The sequence below is a fragment of the Bombina bombina genome, chromosome 3 (genome assembly GCF_027579735.1).
Source record: "Bombina bombina isolate aBomBom1 chromosome 3, aBomBom1.pri, whole genome shotgun sequence".
Taxonomy (NCBI): Eukaryota; Metazoa; Chordata; class Amphibia; order Anura; family Bombinatoridae; genus Bombina; species Bombina bombina.
The window spans coordinates 728298677-728316514 of record NC_069501.1 but is presented as its reverse complement, the minus strand read 5'-3'; positions in this window follow the sequence as shown (position 1 = coordinate 728316514).

The window sequence follows — 17838 nt, the reverse complement described above, 5'->3', positions numbered from 1 at the left end:
TAATTCCACTACAGATGGTTTACAATAATATACAGGCAGAGCTTGTGGATGACATCCCAATGAATCTACTGCTCTCAAATCTGAAAAAAACAGAGGTTTCATCTTTGAAGACACTGGTTTGGCAGAATGTTCTCACACTAAGTGAAGGAATTTCTTCCCATTGAGAATCACCTGTTTGTTCTGGTAGTCCTGGTCGTCGGGACATTGCATCAGACCCTATATTCTTAGGCCCTGGCTTGTAACGTAACTTAAAAGTGTAATTTGATAGTGCAGCCAACCACCGATGACCGGTTGCATCCAACTTTGCTGTAGTCAAGATGTAGGTAAGTGGATTATTATCTGTTCGAACTTCAAATTCTACTCCATAAAGGTAATCGTGGAGTTTATCCACTACTGCCCATTTCAGAGCCAAGAACTCAAGCTTGTGGACTGGATAATTCTGTTCACTCTTAGACAAACTCCTACTTAGATAAACAACAGGTCTCAACCCTCCAGGGTACTCTTGGTGTAAAACTGCCCCCAAACCCACATAGCTAGCATCTATATGTAGCACATAAGGTTTCTCAGGATCTGCATAGGCCAAGACAGGTGCCTCAGTTAAATTTTTCTTTAAATTCTCAAACGCTTTGGAGCACTCTGATGTCCACCGAGTTCCCAAAGGAGTTTTTGCATTTAGTGGCTTTTTAGGATCATCTTCACTATGTTTCAGCAAGTCGTTTAGGGGTCGAGCTAACTGGGAGTATCCTTTCACAAATCTTCGATAGTATCCACAAAATCGAAGAAATGATCGAAGTTCACCAATGTTGTTAGGCTGTGGCCATGCGGTTACTGCTTCCACCTTAGCAGGGTCTGTAGACACTCCTTCTGCTGAGACCACATGACCTACATAGGTCACAGATGATTGCCCAAATCTACATTTCTCCAGACTTAACTTTAGGCCTTCTTCGTGAAGACGATCCAATACTTTCAGCAACCTTGTCTCATGTTCCTCCAAAGTACTACCGAATACAATAAGGTCATCTAGATAGACAAGACACTCACGTCCATTCATATCTCCCACAGTACGTTCCATTAGCCTTTGGAATGTGGCTGGAGCTCAACAGATCCCTTGTGGCATCCGTGTAAACTGATAGAATCCTAGTGGACAAATAAAAGCTGTCTTCTCTTGGTCTTCTTCAGTCATCCCTACCTGAAAATAGCCGGATCTCAGATCCAGAACACTGAACCAGCGGCTACCATTAAGACAATGTAAAATCTCTTCAATTCGAGGTAGGTCATATTGGTCAGGTATAGTTCTTCGATTGAGAGTCCGATAGTCAATGCACAAACGTATAGACCCATTCTTCTTTCTAACCACTACAATGGGTGAAGTCCATGGACTGCAAGAAGGAACAATTATTCCAGCTTTTTGGCACAAACATCCTCAACATCACAAGGAGGCAATCTCCTAGAGCGTTCCCTAAAAGGGGCAGAATCTGTTAGGCGAATGGTATGAAGCATATGTTTTGAACGTCCTACATCCATTTCTGCGGCAGAAAAAACTCCTGCACGGGCCTTCATAGCCTTCTGCAACTGCTCACATGCCTCCTTAGGCATTGTAGATCCTTCAAAGTTAAATTGTAGTTTTTCTGTTTCTGTTTTTAAGAGAGAGAAACATTTACGAATAGCCAATGATGAGTCTACTACTGGATAAAGATATCCCAAAGTCTGATTAAAATCAATACCAACAGGGTATGGGGCCAAATTTTGGACCTTAACACTTAGCCAATGTGGTGGAGGCCCATCCTTTCTTCTGTGTAAGATTTCAGGTACCAAAATCCAACCCTGCTTGGTTGCTTCTTCATCTGGCGTTTCAAGAATAAAACAGTCCTCTTTGGGTCTGCCGTCAGGGTACACCACCAAACATTTTAACTCTTTCATCCCTCCTGGGGAAATTTAAGTCACTCCGGCAGAACGGTTATAGCACTGACCAGCATATTGTATCAAAGATATCTTTTCAACCTCCTGACGTAAAGTTGGGTGTAATGACTTGTCTATGTCTTGCCCCCCAACCTCCATCATGAATTTCCGTAGCAAAGATTGTACATATTTTGTGTTGGTCCCTAGAATTATAGGGGCTTCAGAATCTTTGCAGTTCTCTGGGCAGATTAAAGCCTTCACTTTCATGGGGTATACTCCAATAAAAGCCCTTGGCCCAGCTACATCATCTTCAGATAAATCAAAGGAAATATAAGTCATTCCCTTCTTCTGAGGGACTGTAAGACTTCCCAAAAAATCACCAGCATATGAATGTATTTTGCTGGGGCAATCCTTTGAGAAATGGCCTATCTCTCCACAAGTGAAACAACTCCCTTTTGGTCGAGTAGTATTTTGGAGTTTTACAGGTAGTTTTGCTCTCTCCAACTCAGCCTTTACTTGGTCAGGCAGTCTATTCTCCATAAGCTCTTTCAACAAAGAATCTGCATTTCTGGAGTCTTCTAATTTTTTTTTAGTCTCACTTTTACCTATGCAAGCTTCGCCAGACTTACGCACAGTGTGGAAACTTATTTCCTCTTCTTGAGTCCTTATCATAGGCATAAGGGCCTCCAATTCTTTTGGTGCTTGAGAGTGCAATTGGGCTCTAAGAAAGATGGCTATTGGGTGGTCTGGTATAATGCCACGAAGGAACTGATCTTGCCTCTGTTTATTTATATCTTGTCGGGTCACTACCCCTTTTCGAAACAATAATACAAGCTGCTCATGTAATCTTAATAGAAAGTCAGACATCTTCTCTGTCTCTCGCTGCTTAAGTAACCGAAACTTATACAAGAGATCTTCTGGATCTTCAAATAGACTATATAAGGTCTTTAAGAAAGAGATTAACGCTACAGCAGTAGCTTCAGGGTGTTCCTCTCTATGGTGTTGCAGCAATACTTGTGCTGGTGACCTAACACTTTCTAAGAGGCGGACACATTTCACTGTCTCTGGGCAACTCCATTCTTCCAGCACCATGTTAGCATGATCACACCATGCCGCAATACCCTCCTCTCCTAAGGGTACAGGAAGGTTTCCTGAAAATATCTTTAGTTTCCGGTAACTGTATGTATGTGAGCTGTCTGTGATGCTTGTAGCCAACATCTTCAGAACTTCAGATAGACTAGACTCCATATTAGATTCATTTTGAGATCCTCTAACACCCTGAACTTAATTTTCCTTGACTATATGCAGTTCTGATTTTATGGCATAAATGAGGGGTAGTCTGACTGAAGGTAGCCCTAGTAGCTGTAGCTCAGAGGGGTTGGGTACTTCTAAGAAACATTGGTTGGTGTCTATTAATATGCTACCCCAAGTGTCATCTGGTACTCTTTTGAATGCTACTATCTTAGGGTACTCTCTTAGTTGAAGTGCTCTCTGTAGTGACTCACATAGTTTATCTCGACTGGTTCCTACTGGTATCCAAGTCACAGCCACTGCCTGCTCAATTGGTACCTTTTTCTGCATTGCCCACTCTCTCACCTCTTCTAATTTTAAAAGATGCATCTCTTCTGATTTTGCCCCGCCTCTCGATCTCAGCAGTGCCTCCATCTGTAACACACTTTCCTGACCTTCCCTGAGGTGGGTGATAGTGTAATGCTGTCAACCTGTTTCGTTTATGAGAACTAAGCCTCCGCAGAGTGGGAGTAGGAGGGGGGTTGAAATCAGGTATATAAGGGATGCCTGTATGACGCAGTGCCTCCACCTATAGGGGACACCCTAGAATAATAGGGTGTGGGATCCTATAAGATTGTAGTACAAAAAGAAAAAAACAAGTAATAACCACACAGGAAATCTTCAAATAAAATGTTGCTTTGATTATTATAAAGTGTTTAACCAATAACATACAGTGTAACAAATACAAATAATAATATTAATCACAATATCTTCTTATGACATCAGTATACCTTTTTTTTTTAACTCAGAAGTCCTTCATGAGCTCATGAAATAATAACATAACTGTTGTTGTAAAATACTTTGAGGTGGTGCTGTACAATGCAATTTCATATACTAAATAGAATTTAGTTGAGGTAATTATCCCTTGCTGCTTGTGAACGAAGCTAGAGAGCGCTGCTTGTGATCGATGCAGTGCTCAAGAAAACTTCTCCTCAGAAATACTGAATAACATAAGTCTCTACCTTATTACTGAATTTCAGCAATCCACTTGCCTTATACTGCAAAGTCAGTCACTCTTTTACTACAAACAGCTGCAGAAATCTCACAGTTATGCCCTTATGTAATGTAGCTTTATAAATCCAGTCAGTGTATTTGTGCAAACTGTTCAGGCAGAATAACTTATAGGATATTCTCTGGGTTATCTCTTTAATATACATCACACTCAGTTACTTCCTTATGTAATGCAGCTGTGCGATCCATTTAGTGTATTTATGCAAACTGTTTAGGCAGAATAACTTCTTGAATATTCTCTGGGTTATCTCTTTAATATACACCACACTCAGTTACTTCCTTATGTAATGCAGCTGTGCAATCCATTTAGTGTATTTATGCAAACTGTTTAGGCAGAATAACTTCTAGAATATTCTCTGGGTTATCTCTTTAATATACAACAACTCTGCAGCACATCACACCCAGTTACTTCCTTATGTAATGCAGCTGTGCAATCCATTTAGTGTATTTATGCAAACTGTTTAGGCAGAATAACTTCTAGAATATTCTCTGGGTTATCTCTTTAATATACAACAACTCTGCAGCACATCACACTCAGTTACTTCCTTATGTAATGCAGCTGTGCAATCCATTCAGTGTATTTATGCAACTGTTTAGGCAGAATAACTTCTAGCATATTCTCTGGGTTATCTCTTTAATATACAACAACTCTGCAGCACATCACACTCAGTTACTTCCTTATGTAATGCAGCTGTGCAATCCATTTAGTGTATTTATGCAACTGTTTAGGCAGAATAACTTCTAGAATATTCTCTGGGTTATCTCTTTAATATACAACAATTCTGCAGCACATCAGATATGACTAGTATATCTTTTCTCTTGCATTTAGTTAACATGAAGTTATGGAGATCTTAAAACAGCAGATAATGGCTGACACTCACAGTACAAATAAAAGGTTTCAACTTCTGTCTTCAGCAGCCACATGTAGCAATGTCTGAACTGTCTCTGGAATACATGCATTAGTCTGAATAACTTCTTTCAGCTTGGAAACAGCAAGTTTCTTCCCCCATCTCAAAGTCTGTGCAAGCTCCACACTTCTCTTAACACCTAAAAAATCTCCTCAGCACTAACAACTCCTCCCCCTTCCCAGATGACATTTCTCTTCCTCAATACAACTATTACAGCAGCCATCTTGGGTAAGGGCAAGGTCCTTACATCAATAACATTGTGCTCACTTGGATTTTCCTTTTCTGAAGCCATTCCTTGGTCAGCTTGGATGTGTGATTTGGGTCATTGTCATTTTGGAATGTGAAATTTATTTTTATCTTCACCTTTCTGAAAGAAGCCAGCAGGTTTTGTACCAAAAAATCTGAATATTTGGAACTATTCGTTATTCCATCTAGCCCCTGACCCATCTGAAGAGAAGCAGCCGCAAACAACAATGCTGCTACCACCATGCTTCAAACTCGGTATAGTGTTCCTTGGTTGATGAGCTTTATTGGGTTTGCACCAAACATATATTTTCCAATTTAGGTCGAAAAGAGTAACCTTTGTATGCTCAGACCATAGAACATTTTCCCACATGGCTTGAGGTAATTAAATGAATCATTTGGCCTAATTTAGATGGGCTTGGAAGTTTCTTTTTGTAAGAAAGGATTCTGTCTTACCACCCTTCCCCATAGCTCAGACATGTGCAGAATACAAGATATAGTAGCCACATGAAAGAAGTGACTGGTACCTGACAGAAATCCTGTAGCTCCTTCAGTTTTGCTGTTGGCCTCTTGGCAGTCTCCCTTATAAGTTTCCTCTTATTAACTTTGGAGAGTCATCCTGATCTTTGCAATGTGTCTGTGGTTGGACATTTTCTAATCTTAATAATAAGGTTTGATAGTTTCAGTGCTCATTGGTACATCCAGTGCCTTCAATATTCTTTTATATCCCTTTCTTGATTGGTAAATTTCAACAATTCCGTTTCTTTGGCACAATATTTTTGGACTATGGCTCTCCCAATAGGATGCAACCACAAATGTTCAAGCAAATTCAACAGCTGACATTTATCTGGATTTAATCAGAATCAATTTAATTGATGGCAGGTGTGCGGTATTTACCAGCAGGCATGATATAGAATGCTATGGGTTACCTGTGAACACAGCTAGAGACCTCAATATGAAGATATTATATACAGACTTATGCTATCAGGGCATTGTAGTTTTTTTAATTTAAAATATTTCTGATAATTAACATCTATGGATTTTGGTTTGTAGGAAGAAAAGCCTCATATTTACATTGTTGTTATTTCTGTCTTTACATTTCAAAAACCAGCAATTTCATAAGGGTGTAGCTGTGTAGACTTTTTATATCCACTGTACATGAACAACCTACACATTCGAGTAAAAAGATGGTTGTAAAAGTAAGACATGCATATAAGAAATCCAAAACTTCAGTTGAATATTTAATATCTGCTGGCACTGCCACATAACATGATACCATATTAGCAAGTGAAACACATATAATTGTTCATGAATTGAAAGATAAACATCTTCTGAAAATAGAAAAATCACCACAAGAGCTTTATAGTCCTTCTGAAGAATTATAATGTAGAACGGGGCATTTCATATCTTCAAGATCAACGGAATGAGCAATGCAATAAAGTGAGAGAATTATCAGAAAAGCAGACATTGATAAAATAATAAACTAGATGACCTTGAAAAGTATAATGTGTTTCAGGTAATCCCAGTATTCTTTTTTTTATGCAATTCACATATCATACAATGTGATTAACTTTCACATTTACATTTTTATAAGACATAAAATTACGAAATTAAAAGAAAACACAATTTTACATATTATTTCCATACATTTACAGAAAAAACACCATAATAAATCACCCTGTTCCCAAAACTACAAGATCTGTGTTTCTGAAAAGACAAATTAATTGATTTTACTCTCTCTGGGAAATCTTTAAAAAAGGGTGCCTTTTTCTGAAATAAAACTTTTGTATCTCTTGCTCATTACCCAAACAAGTGTTAAACTGTTCTAGAACAATCTGTTTCTCAATAAAATTAATCTATTCCCGACATTTTTGGTTTTTGTTTCAAAAACTCTATTTCTTTCATGTAATTGGCAAGAGTCCATGGGGCCTATTTATCAAGCCGTCAGCTATGCTGCATTCGCCGGCACCAATACGCTCACCTAACATCGCCTAACATCGCTGCAGCGGACCTTAATACGTTCTCCATATTTAACAAAAAAGCTGTCAAAAAAACGTGCACCAAGTACGGGGTGATGAGCAGCAGACTGTTGTTAACTAACAGTCATCAATCTCACTGCTCTTCGGCTTTTTCCCAGCTTTATTTGTATACTGTCACTAAACACCCACACTATACTAAACTGTTTAACCCCTATACAGCCACTCCCGGACCCTGCGGCAACCAAATAAACGCATTAACCCCTAAACCGCCGCTCCCGGAGCCCACCCTCACTCTAATAAAGCTCTCGGAGCCCACCGCCACCTACATTATGTTATTAACCCCTAATCTGCTGCCCCCTATACTGCTGCCACCTACCTAAAGTTATTAACCCCTATCCCGCTGCTCCCGGAGCCCACCGCAACTAAATAAAGTTATTAACCCCTAAACCGCTGGCCCCCCACATCTCCATAAAGAAAATTAAACTATTAACCCCTAAATCTAACAACCCGCTAACTTTATATTAAATATTAACTAATGCCTATCTTATAATAAATTTAAACTTACCTTTACAATTAAATTAAACTATATTAAACTACTAATTCACCTACCCTAACTATTATAATAAAATTACATTAAACTATATTAAACTACTAATTAACCTACCCTAACTATTATAATAAAATTACATTAAACTATATTAAACTACTAATTAACCTACCCTAACTATTATAATATAATTACATTAAACTATATTAAAATAAAAATTAATCTAACCTCACTTTTATACTAAAATTACATTAAACTACAAATTAAATTAACTATATTATATATTTAAACACCTAACCCTACTCAAATAATTTAAATCTACAATAAAAAATTACTAAGTTACAAAAAACTAACAACTAAGTTACAAAAAATAACAAACACTAAGTTACACAAAAAAATAAACACTAAGTTACAAAACATAAAAAAGAAATTATCAAAGAATTAAACTAATTACACCTAATCTAAGGTCCCTATGAACAAAAATAAAAAATATAAAAAATAAAAAAAACACTAAACTAAAAAATAGCCCTTAAAAGGGCCTTTTGCAGGGCATTGCCCTAAAGAAATCAGGTCTTTTACCTGTAAAAAAAATACCCCCCCAACAATAAAACCCACCACCCACACAACCAACCCCCCAAATAAAAAACTAACTAAAGAAACCTAAGCTTCCCATTGCCCTGAAAAGGGCATTTGGGTGGGCATTGCCCTTAAAAGGGCATTTAGCTTTATTGCAGCCCAAACCCTAATCTAAAACTAAAACCCACCCAATAAACCCTTAAAAAATCCTAACACTAACCCCTGAAGATCGACTTACAGTTTTGAAGATCCGACATCCATCCTCCAAGAAGCCGGCAGAAGTCCTCATTGAAGTCCGCAGAAGTCTTCACCCAGACGGCATCTTCTATCTTCATCCATCCGGCGCGGAGCAGCTCCATCTTCCAGACATGCGAGCTCAATCCTATTGGCTGATTGGATCAGCCAATCGGATGATAGCTCAATCCTATTGGCTGATTGCAACAGCCAATAGGATTTTTTCAACCTTAATTCTGATTGGCTGATAGAATTCTATCAGCCAATTGGGAACTAAGGGACGCCATCTTGGATGACGTCATTTAAAGGAACCTTCATTCCGAAGAAGCAGTCGTAAGAAGAGGATGCACCACGTCGGATGTCTTGAAGATGGAGCCGCTCCGCACCAGATGCATGAAGATAGAAGATGCCGTCTGGGTGAAGACTTCTGCGGGCTTGGATGAAGACTTCTGCTGGGTTCTTGGAGGATGGATGTCGGATCTTCAAAACTGTAAGTCGATCTTCTGGGGTTAGTGTTAGGATTTTATAAGGGTGTCTTGGGTGGGTTTTAGTTTTAGATTAGGGTTTGAGCTGCAGTAGAGCTAAATGCCCTTTTAAGGGCAATGCCCATTCAAATGCCCTTTTCAGGGCAATGGGGAGCTTAGGTTTTTTTTAGTTAGTTTTTTATTTGGGGGATTGGTTGTGTGGGTGGTGGGTTTTACTGTTGGGGGGGTATTTGTATTTTTTTTTTACAGGTAAAAGAGCTGAATTCTTTGGGGCAATGCCCCACAAAAGGCCCTTTTAAGTATATTGTAGGTTAGGTTTTTTATTATTTTGGGGGGGCTTTTTTATTTTCATAGGGCCCTTAGATTAGGTGTAATTAGTTTAGATCTTTGATAATTTCTTTTTTATTTTGTGTAACTTAGTGTTTGTTATTTTTTGTAACTTAGTAGTTAGTTTTTTGTAACTTAGTAATTTTTTATTGTAGATTTAAATTATTTGAGTAGGGTTAGGTGTTTAAATATATAATATAGTTAATTTAATTTGTAGTTTCATGTAATTTTAGTATAAAAGTTAGTATAGATTAATTATTAGTTTAATATAGTTTAATGTAATTTTAGTATAATAGTTAGGGTAGATTAATTTTTATTTTAATATAGTTTAATGTAATTTTATTATAATAGTTAGGGTAGGTTAATTAGTAATTTAATATGGTTTAATGTAATTTTATTATAATAGTTAGGTTAGATTAATTATTAATTTAATATAGTTTAATGTAATTTTATTATAAAAGTTAGGGTAGGTTAATTAATAGTTTAATATAGTTTAATTTAATTTTAAAGGTAAGTTTAAATTTATTATAAGATAGGGATGAGTTAATATTTAATATAAAGTTAGCGGGTTGTTAGGTTTAGGGGTTAATAACTTTATTTAGTTGTGGTGAGCTCCGGGAGAGGTGGCATAGGGGTTAATAACTTTATGTAGGTGGCGGCGGTGTCTGGAGCGGCAGATTAGGGGTTAATAAGTATAATGTAGGTGGCGGTGGTATAGGGGCAGAAGATTAGGGGTTAATATGTATAATGTAGGTGGCGGCGGTGTAGAGGGCGGCAGATTAGGGGTGTTTAGACTCGGGGCTAATGATAGGGTGTTAGGTGTATATGTTAATTTTTTTTTTAAAGGTATTTAGCTGGATTACAGTCATATAATAATAACATAAATAGTAACTCCACAAAGTGAAAACAGTTTCAGATTTACATGACATAGTACAGATAAATAACTCCCAATATGCATCAGAATCTAAATAATTGAACTTGAATAAGGGGAACATATAGCACTTATAGGACTATGGAGTCCCTTCTCAGAGCAGATATGTCATACTATAATTCTAACATAACATAACTTCATATATTGCTGAACTTGCAATGATACCTTACATTTTTTATTTAGTGTACTTTACTGTAGAACCTCTGTATCTCAAAAAAAGTGCCTAATGGGATGATACTTGAAATTAGACTGGTTAACAGAAATAGCTAGCTATCTTAGCTAAGAGGCATAATTCTTTTAGGAGATTGAAATTAGATTGCGGATTAATACCGCAGAGGAATTCACTAATCTGAGTGAATTTAAATAGATATGTACAAAAACCTTCTAATGTTATCTGATATATAATATATTTTGGGGGGGGAAGATGCTTATTTGCAATGTTTTGGATGTACTAACCAAGTGAACCCTGCTGGGTCACTTTAGTTTTGTAGTAGCTAGCTAATGTCATATGAGACACCAGGAGTGCACACTGTCAATATACCACCTATACAGGGAGTGCAGAATTATTAGGCAAATGAGTATTTTGACCACATCATCCTCTTTATGCATGTTGTCTTACTCCAAGCTGTATAGGCTCGAAAGCCTACTACCAATAAAGCATATTAGGTGATGTGCATCTCTGTAATGAGAAGGGGTGTGGTCTAATGACATCAACACCCTATATCAGGTGTGCATAATTATTAGGCAATTTCCTTTCCTTTGGCAAAATGGGTCAAAAGAAGGACTTGACAGGCTCAGAAAAGTCAAAAATAGTGAGATATCTTGCAGAGGGATGCAGCACTCTTAAAATTGCAAAGCTTCTGAAGCGTGATCATCGAACAATCAAGCGTTTCATTCAAAATAGTCAACAGGGTCACAAGAGGCGTGTGGAAAAACCAAGGCGCAAAATAACTGCCCATGAACTGAGAAAAGTCAAGCGTGCAGCTGCCAAGATGCCACTTGCCACCAGTTTGGCCATATTTCAGAGCTGCAACATCACTGGAGTGCCCAAAAGCACAAGGTGTGCAATACTCAGAGACATGGCCAAGGTAAGAAAGGCTGAAAGACGACCAGCACTGAACAAGACACACAAGCTGAAACGTCAAGACTGGGCCAAGAAATATCTCAAGACTGATTTTTCTAAGGTTTTATGGACTGATGAAATGAGAGTGAGTCTTGATGGGCCAGATGGATGGGCCCGTGGCTGGATTGGTAAAGGGCAGAGAGCTCCAGTCCGACTCAGACGCCAGCAAGGTGGAGGTGGAGTACTGGTTTGGGCTGGTATCATCAAAGATGAGCTTGTGGGGCCTTTTCGGGTTGAGGATGGAGTCAAGCTCAACTCCCAGTCCTACTGCCAGTTTCTGGAAGACACCTTCTTCAAGCAATGGTACAGGAAGAAGTCTGCATCCTTCAAGAAAAACATGATTTTCATGCAGGACAATGCTCCATCACACGCGTCCAAGTACTCCACAGCGTGGCTGGCAAGAAAGGGTATAAAAGAAGAAAATCTAATGACATAACCTCCTTGTTCACCTGATCTGAACCCCATTGAGAACCCATGGTCCATCATCAAATGTGAGATTTACAAGGAGGGAAAACAGTACACCTCTCTGAACAGTGTCTGGGAGGCTGTGGTTGCTGCTGCATGCAATGTTGATGGTGAACAGATCAAAACACTGACAGAATCCATGGATGGCAGGCTTTTGAGTGTCCTTGCAAAGAAAGGTGGCTATATTGGTCACTGATTTGTTTTTGTTTTGTTTTTGATTGTCAGAAATGTATATTTGTGAATGTTGAGATGTTATATTGGTTTCACTGGTAAAAATAAATAATTGAAATGGGTATATATTTGTTTTTTGTTAAGTTGCCTAAAAATTATGCACAGTAATAGTCACCTGCACACACAGATATCCCCCTAAAATAGCTAAAACTAAAAACAAACTAAAAACTACTTCCAAAAATATTCAGCTTTGATATTAATGAGTTTTGTGGGTTCATTGAGAACATGGTTGTTGTTCAATAATAAAATTAATCCTCAAAAATACAACTTGCCTAATAATTCTGCACTCCCTGTATGTACTCTCTCTTAAATTACATATACTCTGCACCCAGAGTGAGCTGATGTTAGGAGACAAGACCTGTGGCTAATCATCTAAAAGATAAGTGCAAATTAAATTACGTCCAAAATATTATAGTTGCTTTTGGAAAAATCTTTAGCTGTAAAGTCATCAGTAAGACAGGATATGTCCAGCTGGTAGCCCAGTCTCATATTTATATTTCCGACCAACAGGTTATCATGTGCATATGGGGGACTGTTGTGCACAGCACCACAAGGTAAAGCCTGGTATATTTACCCCACACCCTTACGTATTTTGCTTGGATTATGGATGGGAAGGTAACAGGTCACTACAGAGCCCAAAAAATTAGAAAGTTTGTCAGAGTCATCCCTCAAGAATGTGTTGGATCTCCGGTGTCGGGGAAACCCGTAAGTGCGTGTGGGCAAGATCGCAACAAGCCCCATGAGAGAAAGTCTCACCAAATGCTCCAAGCTGCCGGTCGTCCCCTGAGCCTTTAACAAAACTAAGCTTCGTGTCGGCTGGTCTGCTGCATCCTCCCGCACTGATAATTGCATCCTTTTAGGGGTTCTCCCGACCTTCATAGTAAAATGGTCATGTGAGTCATTAGAATCCTCCAGACTCTGACAACTCATGGTGACTTGCTGCTGTGGACCGCAAAAAGGTCCTCTGGGATCCGCTACATGCCTAGATGTCCCCACTAAACTGAGAGAAGACTGCGGGTAGTGACTCTGCTTGTCTAGCTCCAATAAAGTCGCCATTTTTCTCTCCGGGTGCGTTGGTTCTTGAGGGCGGGCTTTCACCAGGGACATAAGATGAGCAAAGTGATAGTCCATTTTCCGAGCCAGTGCAGCTACTAGGTCTCGAATTTCAGCATGTATATCACCATCCATTGAGACACTTAGTTAAACCCCCTTGAAGTGGTTATGTAGTGTGTCTGCTTTACCCCACAGACGGGGGGGGGGGGAAAGCTGATAAAATAAATATTTCCGCCTTGCCTGTCCAGATACCTAAAGCGATCAATCTGTATATATAAACCACATAAGTTAGGTATCAATCTGATCCGCCGAGCTTCATGAAGTTGTTTCCAGTACATAGGGATCTGAATTTTGTAGCTGATGAGAAATAAACAATATTTTTCTATTGTGAGGCCTGGAGCAGTTAAGAGAAGCATCTGGACATGGCGGCTGCTAAGACACGCCCCGTAAAAGTTAATTTTATTCTCCCATAGGAATCAATGGGATATCGGGCAGCAGCGAACATGAGCTTTTGCTGCTTTCAGACTCCCATTGATTCCTATGGCATCCGCCACCTCCAGGGCAGCGGATTGAAAAGCAGGTATGCTGGGTCGGAATAGTGGCGAGCGTACCTGTTAGATATTTGTTAACTAGCAAAAGTAGTCAGATAGTGCCGAATTTGCATTCGGAACATCTGTAGTGACGTAAGCATCAATCTTTGTCAGACTGAGACCGGCGGATTATATGTTACATCACAAAATTCTACTTTTGCCGGTCTGTAGGCTTTGATAAATAAGGGGAATCAAGCTCTCCACAATTATGCTGCGGAATTCCTGCGTATTTGCGGTTGACGGCTTGATAAATAGGCCCCCATGAGCTAGTGACGTATGGGATATACAATCCTACCAGGAGGGGCAAAGTTTCCCAAACCTCAAAATGCCTATAAATACACCCCTCACCACACCCACAATTCAGTTTTACAAACTTTGCCTCCTATGGAGGTGGTGAAGTAAGTTTGTGCTTGATTTTCTATGTTGATATGCGCTTCTCAGCATTTTGAAGCCCGATTCCTCTGAGAGTACAGTGAATGTCAGAAGGATGTGAAGGGAGTATCACCTATTTAATTCTATGGTTTTCCTTGTGGGAAATCTTTTTTATAGGTTCTCTGTTATCGGTCGTAGAGATTCATCTCCTACCTCCCTTTTCAGATCGACGATATACTCTCATATTCCATTACCTCTACTGATAACCGTTTCAGTACTGGTTTGGCTATCTGCTATATGTGGATGGGTGTCTTTCGGTAAGTATGTTTTCATTACTTAAGACACTCTCAGCTATGGTTTGGCTTTTTATGTATTAATATAAAGTTCTAAATATATGTATTGTACTTATATTTGCCATGAGTCAGGTTTATGTTTATTTCCTTTTGCAGACTATCAGTTTCATATTTGGGAAAAAACATATTTAGGAAAGTATTTTTCTTACCTGTTGTATAGTCTTTTTTCAAATTGACTGCTTTTTCATAAAATTTTCTCGGAAATATTAGGGTTGCGAGGTCGCAAAATGCCCATGTTTATTGCGTAATTTTTGGCGCGAGAATTTTTTTGGCGCAAAGGTACGTCTGGTGATGCAAATTTGTCATTTCCGGCATCTTAGTTGACGGCAAATTTCCTTGCACAAGGTTGTATCTGCAATGACGCGAGTGTGTCATTTCCGGATGTTGTTAGCGCCAAAATTTTTTATTTTGGGCTGTGCGTCATTCTTGGTGCCAAATAATTTCATTATTTAAAACCCCATTCCTATATGCCTCTTGCCTTTTTCTATGTCAGTGGGCGATGCTGTTTGCATTTTTTCCCATTCCTGAAACTGCCATATAAGGAAATTGACAATGTTGCTTTATATGTTGTTTTTTCTCTTACATTTGCAAGATGTCTCAATCTGATCCTGTTTCAAAAACCACTGTTTGAACCCTGTTGCATGATAACAGCTCTACCAAAGCTAAGTGCATCTGTTGTAAATTTGTGGAGATTATATCTCCAGCTGTGGTATGTAATAGTTGTCATGATAAGCTTTTACACATAGAATGTATCCATCAGTTATAGTAAAATGCCTGTTGTTCCTTCAACATCTAATGTACATGATATCCCTGTGAATATAAAATATTGTATTGCTGATGCAATTCAGAAGGCTTTGTCTGCTATCCCACCTTCTAATAAATGTAAAAAGGCTTTTAAAACTTCTCATAAAGTTGATGAAATTTCAAATGACCTACAACATACTGAATTATCCTCCTCTGATGAGGATCTATCTGATTCAGAAGATCCTTCCTCAGATATTGACAATGTGAAATCTAGTTATTTATTTAAAATGGTGTACATTCATTCCTTGTTAAAAGAAGTGTTGATTACATTGGATATTGAGGAAACTAGTCCTTTTGATACTAAAACTAGTAAACAATTAAATTCTGTTTATAAACCTCCTGTGGTTACACCAGCGGTTTTCCAGTTCTTGATGCTATTTCTGATATGAGTTCTATGGAATGGAATAGGCCTGGTACTTCTTTTATCCCTTCTTCAAGGTTTAAGAAAATTGTATTCTTTGCCAGTAGTTAGTTTGGAGTTTTGGGAAAAGATCCCCAAAGTTGCAGGGGCTATTTCTACTCTTGCCAAATGTACTACTATTCCTATGGAAGATAGTACTTCCTTTAAGGACCTTTTAGATAAGAAACTTGAATCTTATCTAAGGAAAGACTATTTATATTCTGGCTATCTTCTCAGGCCTGCCATTTCTATGGCTGATGTTGCAGCTGCATCAACTTTTTGGTTGGAAAGTTTAGCGCAACAGGAAATGGATCGTGATTTGTCTAGCATTGTTCGCTTGCTTCAACATGCTAATCATTTTATCTGTGATGCCATTTTTGATATCATAAAAATTGATGTTAAGTCTATGTCTTTAGATATTTTAGCTAGAAGAGCTTTGTGGCTCAAATATTGGAATGCTGAATTGCTGACATGGTATCTAATTCTAGATTACTATCTCTTTCTTTCCAAGGTAAAAATTTATTTGGTTCTCAGTTGGATTCAATTATTTCAACTGTCCCTGGGGGAAAGGGAGTTTTTTTGCCTCAGGATAAAAGACCTAAGGGTTTTGTTCCTTTCAACAAAATAAGGAACAGAAACCTAATCCTTTCCCCAAAGAATCTGGTTCCAATTGGAAACCTTCTTCAAGTTGGAGTAAATCCAAAACATTTAAGAAACTAAAGCCAGCCCCAAATCTGCATGAAGGTGCTGCCCTCATTCCAGCTCTGCTGGTAGGGGGCAGATTAAGATTCTTCCGAAACATTTGGGCAGATTCTGTCCAAAATTTCTGAATTTAGAGTATTGTCTCTCAAGAGTACTGAATAGGATTCAGAGTAAGACCTCCTGTGAGAATATTTTTTCTCTCACGCATTTCGGCAAATCTAGTAAAGGCTAAGGCTTTTCTGAAGCGTGTTTCAGACCTGGAGCTAGTTCTGTTTCAGGGACAGGGTCTGTTTTTTTTTTTTAAATCTATTCATTGTCCCAAAGAAAGAGAATTAATTCAGGCCAGTTCTAGATCTGAAAATTTTGAATCATTTTGTAAGAGTTGCCAACTTTCAAAATGTTGACTATAAGGACTATTCTGCCTTTTGTTCAACAAGGGCATTATATGTCCACGATAGACTTACAGGATGCATATCTTTATATTCCGATTAATCCAGACCACTATCAGTTTCTGAGATTCTCTTTTCTAGACAAGCATTACCAATTTGTCGTTCTTCCATTTGGCCTAGCGACAGCTCCAAGAATCTTTTTGAAGGTTCTCAGTGCCCTACTCTCTGTAATCAGAGAACGGGGTATTGCGGTGTTTCCTTATTTGGGCGATATCTTGGTACTAGCTCAGTCTTTACATTCTGCAGAATCTCACATGAATCAAATAGTGTTGTTTCTTCAAAAACATGGTTGGAGGATGTCATATCACAGTAATTCTCAATCTCTATACTTCATGTTTTCCACGTTTCACTGTCCCTTTAAACATAATATCACATGACCGTTATGCCTTTATAAGCCCTCCTCTCTAATTCATCGATGCTTGGTAATTTGATTCACATGAGGAGTGATCACAACTTTCAAGAAGCTCTCTCCATTTTCGTCAAGTTGTTTTCTAAACTTTATATCTGCAAAGTTCTCTTCAATCACAGGACAGCATACTTCATTCTGAAACGCTAACTGACATACAGCGTGTCTGCAGTAGTTCGGCGTCTGACGTCATCAGCACTCCGGGAGTCAGTGTCGCAGCTCCTCTCTGTTGCCGGATTCTACACTGCTTCTCAGGACAACTGAATTGCTAGCAAGCAAAGTCTTCACAAGTACACGCTGGTCATGAAGTGTTGGGTATCGTACTAAACATAAAGTTATTGCTGAAGTTACGCTAATTTCATATGTTCCTAAGACTGTATATACTAACAAATCAAGCTTATACATATACGTTACTAATGGAAAGTGTGCATGTTTAACATCTTCTGCATATATCCTGGTT